The sequence below is a fragment of the Sesamum indicum genome, linkage group LG11 (assembly GCF_026168435.1).
Source record: "Sesamum indicum cultivar Baizhima isolate 11 linkage group LG11, ASM2616843v1, whole genome shotgun sequence".
Classification (NCBI taxonomy): Eukaryota; Viridiplantae; Streptophyta; class Magnoliopsida; order Lamiales; family Pedaliaceae; genus Sesamum; species Sesamum indicum.
The window spans coordinates 4,330,703-4,335,383 of NC_142667.1; the positions used below are offsets into that span (position 1 = coordinate 4,330,703).

Consider the following 4,681-nt stretch of genomic DNA (forward strand, 5'->3'; position numbering starts at 1 on the left):
ACTTCCCGATGCACGGATGGCACCTAATGGCCTCCTAGGATCTTGCCATGTGTCGGTCATCCTCAGTAACTGATCTGTTGTCCAAACCGTCAAAATTAATCACTAATCTTAAAACTGTAGCAGTAGTGGAACCAGGTCGAATCCTTAAGGAACTGCGACTTAATTTCTCGATTAAGTTGATGTAACCAAATGGGGGGGGAGGAGTTTGAATTAAGAATTACTACTAACTGATAGAAACCAAACTGAAAGCAGAGATAAATTATGGGGAAGAAATCAGTAGAGAAGAATTTCGACCTAAGGAAGTGTATCATCTAAGCGTTATATTAATCATTGATCGCACAAGATTAATTCCATAACCAAGCATTCAACTTTGAAATCTATTAGGATAACCATAATAAAATTCTGTTTTCATATTGTAATTGACTTGACTCAAGCATCTAAATCAAAACTTCTTATCTCATGACTGGGCACGATAGCATTCCATATCATTCAACAATAATATTTGCATCAGTAAATGGACAAGCGATCTTAACTGTTTCCAACGGGGTCGCTGGTGCGTTAATTTGTGCTGCAAACTTTTGGCAGACTTCACACTTTCTAACTAACTCCTTGGTATCCTTTACCAATGTGGGCCAGAAGAATCTTTGTCTGATCACTTTTTGAGCTAGTGATCTACCACCCGAGTGGTTTCCACAGCTCCCTTCGTGAATCTCCCTCATCACATATTCTGTGTAGCACCCCCTTCGCTACAAGAGCTGTATCTACCCTAAACGTCATAGTTATAGTAATCCCTGTGTTCATATATATACATTTGCACATAATCATCTAATCAATTTGTATACGTAATTCCAATACGTCATAATAGGTATTATCAACCCACAATATTATATATATACATATCAAACACCACAAGTAATCTCCATGCTTACGTTCCCTCTATACAACAAAATATGATCTGTACTCTAATTGACAACGAGGAGAAAACAGCATACTGGCCCGACCTGCCTGAGTATAGCGCGTAGACCTAATCTTCAACAGTCAAACACCTCAAAGTTTACTCCTGAAAGAAAATATCAACAGAGGGATGAGCCTACCACTCAGTAAGTAGATAATCAGCCTTATCTATATATGTATATCAAACACAACCCAAACAAGACAAGTAGGCAACATGCATGGATTACAGTCAATTTAACTCCAACATAATCAATTGTAGCACCACATAGCTATCTCACAATAAAATAATCAATTAAACTTCCTTTTTCCTAGTTTGCTTACCAGAAGGTAATATCGTGTTTTTGCCGTCAACTCAATCTCACCATTATATAAATTTAAGTGAATCCCCTTGACAGCCGGCTCATCAATCTCATTTCGCATCATAGCTCTTTCATTTCGCAGCATCGCTATTTTCATATCATACTTTTTTTTAAATCGCAGCATCGCTCTTTTCATATCATATTTTTTTTTTCATATCGCAGCATCACTATTTTCATTTCACATCTTTTTCATATCGCAACATCGCTCTTTTCATATCATTTCGCCTTATAGGCTTTTCAACACATCAAGGGGTATTCACACCACAATTATATTCAATTTCCACCACTCCCTCATTTCAACATATCACCATTCTTATAAGCAACTAGTAACATAAAATAATATATCAACATATTCTCATTTTCAGACATCCACAACACATTAAACAATAAACATAATATTTCAACGTATTTTCTCATTTCACGCACACAATATTGTCAGTCAAATCAAATCATTCACCACTCATATATTTTCAGATACATCAATATCAGTATGAACCACAAAGTCATATAATAGTAATACCACAAATAAAGAGGACATATATAGATAATACTAATTATTTACTTACCTCAACCTCACAACGTTTCTTTCTACTCAACCTCTAATTGTCAGTCCTTTCACCTCACCCCCGTATCCTATAATGAGTTATACCATATACAATTAATATATCAAGAATATCGTAGTTTCTTTTAAATATAATATTAAATCTTATTCGTACGATTTTCAATAATTCTTTAATATTCTATTTCTATCGAAATATATATTTTCGTTCTAGTTCTTCCCAATAACTAGACACTATAAGCTTCATAAAAATATTTATAATTTATCAAGTGATGCATAAGAATTTATTTAACGAAACTCGTTATATATTATAACTACCATTTTTTAATAACATTCTTAAATTAAATTATCATTAAAACCTTATTCTTCCTCTTTAACAATATATTATTTCTTAAGTATAGTTTTCGGAATATTCCTACGGATTTCTTATCAATTTCTCGCTATTATATAATTTAATTAAATAACAATACGTAGAATTGCGTATTTGATTAATAATTCCGATGGAATTGTATAAATTGGCTATAACAATCTTCAAATCTAATGAATTTAATAATCTAATTAACCAACGATATCATTTTTATATTAAATTTGATATTTAATTCGACACTATTTTAAATAGCCAAACTCGTAAAATATTCCGGTTAAATAGTACATCGCTCAATATAAATAACATTTAATAAATGAGCTAATTAAATACTATAATTGTATAAATTAATGAAAATTATAATTATAATTCGTACCTCTGTTCCTTTCTCTTTCTTCTTGCCGAAAGTGTGTGTATGTTTGTGTGTGTGTTGTGTGTTATGTACCAAGACAAAGAAAAATAAAGAGAATGAGAGAGTGAGGCGGTGGGAGGTGGCCCCCACTTCCCGCTCTCAATTCTCTCACTCTCTTTTCTTTTATATATATATATATATTATTTACTAAATATGTACATTATTTACTAAAATATATATACATATACTAATATATGTATATATAATTTACTAATATTTATACATAATACTATTATTATACATTATTATTATTTTTTATTAGACTTTTAGCAAAATTCCCATCACGTTCCTCCTAAATTTTCTTAATTAATATAAGCTGTCCCCAAATATTATAACGAACTCCAATTGAATTCGTTCAAGTTTTATTATATTTCAATTATGACCCATAATTTAGTGGCTAATTAACTAAATTTCACGAAAATTTACCAATTAATCCTACAATTATGTATTATAATATTTGGGGCGTCACATTTTGCTCTTTCTGCATCCAAACACTTTAGTAGAGGTCCTTCCACAGTTCGTTTGTATAGTTGCGTGCCGATCAATGTAAAACGAGCTGCTTTCATTTTAAGTCTTCGTGCGCATATGGGATTGTCTGGTAGGGCTCCTTCTTTCAAGTACCGGATTATCTCATCTTTCCATGATGGTGACTCATCCACAGCATTCACCTCCACCTGCTCAGAGATCGCAGGTCTATCTCGAATCATTACTGTTATTTTGCGATCTCGAATCCCAGACAAGGTGGCTCCAAATTTCTATAAGGAATACGCCTTATCATTCTCACATCTTGGAATCTGATGGACCTGACATCTATGAAATTTAGACATCAAAGATTTAGCTTTAATGTGGTACAATATCATATTCTTCTCCTTGGTTTCATAAGTCCCATCGATCTGTAAAGCTACAAGCTGAGAATTTGTGTATACTTCTAAGTCCCTTGCCCCGGCTTCAATTGCCAGCTTTAAACCCATAATTAGAGCCTCATACTCTGCTTCATTATTTATTATTGGGAAAGATAACATTGCTGCAACTTCGATCTCTACCTTATCTGGACCTTGGATTAGTATCCCAACTCCTCCATTGCCAGCATTAGAAGGTCCATCCACATGTAACATCCATCTATCTAGCTTGTGACTAATTTCAGGGTCCCATGCGAGCTCGATCATGAAATCTGCCAATATCTGTCCTTTTAATGCTGTCCGAGCTTGATATTCTATGTCGTATTCCCCCAGTTCAACTACCCATTTCACAAGTCTTCCTGAGGCATCAGGTCGCGCCAGCACATTACGCAATGGGTGATTAGTCAAAAAACTGTGCGATGGGCTTGAAAGTAAGGTCGCAACTTGCGAGCGGTCACAACTAATGCAAGCGCTAATTTTTCAATTTCAGCATACCTCTTCTCAGCTCCTTGTAGCATTTTACTTACATTGTAAACTGGATTCTGCACCCCTTCGTCTTCCCTTACCAACACTGAACAAACTGCATTTTCAAAAACGACCAAGTACAAATATAGCGTCTCATCCCCTTCGGGTTTGCATGTAACGGGGGTGAGCGTAGATAGGTTTTTAAATCTTGAAACGCTTGCTCACACTCCTTAGTTCATTTAAATTCTTTGGCCTTTCTCAACACCTTAAAAAAGGGAAGATTTCTATATGATAATTTAGAAATTAAACGGTTAAGGGATGCAAGCTTTCCCATAAGTTTTTGGACTTCTTTGAAGGTGGTTGGCGACTTCAGTTTCAGGATGGCCTCTATCTTTTCAGAATTTGCTTCAATGCCTCTCTCGCTGACCAAATACCCCAGAAACTTTCCTCCTGTCACTCCAAAAGTGAATTTTGTTGGGTTAAGTTTCATCCTAAAGTTTCTCATCATCGCAAAAGCTTGCTCGAGGTGAGCCAGGGGATCCAACGATCGAACTCTTCACCAACTCCTCAACCCTGATATCTATCACGACTGCTCGACTGGCTCCTTCTGACACTGCTCTCAGCCTCTCGACCTCTCAGTATAAGGTCTTTAAAATATCCCTGTTTGAT

At 35.1% G+C, this 4,681-nt stretch overlaps 1 long non-coding RNA gene across 1 annotated transcript; it reads right to left on the reverse strand.

Moving 5' to 3' along the window:
- Window positions 1-818: 818 nt before the first annotated feature.
- On the reverse strand, window positions 819-2,670 carry LOC148785022 (uncharacterized). Its single transcript, XR_016062917.1, has 3 exons — window positions 2,613-2,670; window positions 1,880-1,946; window positions 819-1,060 (listed from the first exon to the last, which is right to left on the reverse strand). It is a non-coding gene; the product is annotated as an uncharacterized LOC148785022 (long non-coding RNA).
- Window positions 2,671-4,681: the final 2,011 nt, after the last annotated feature.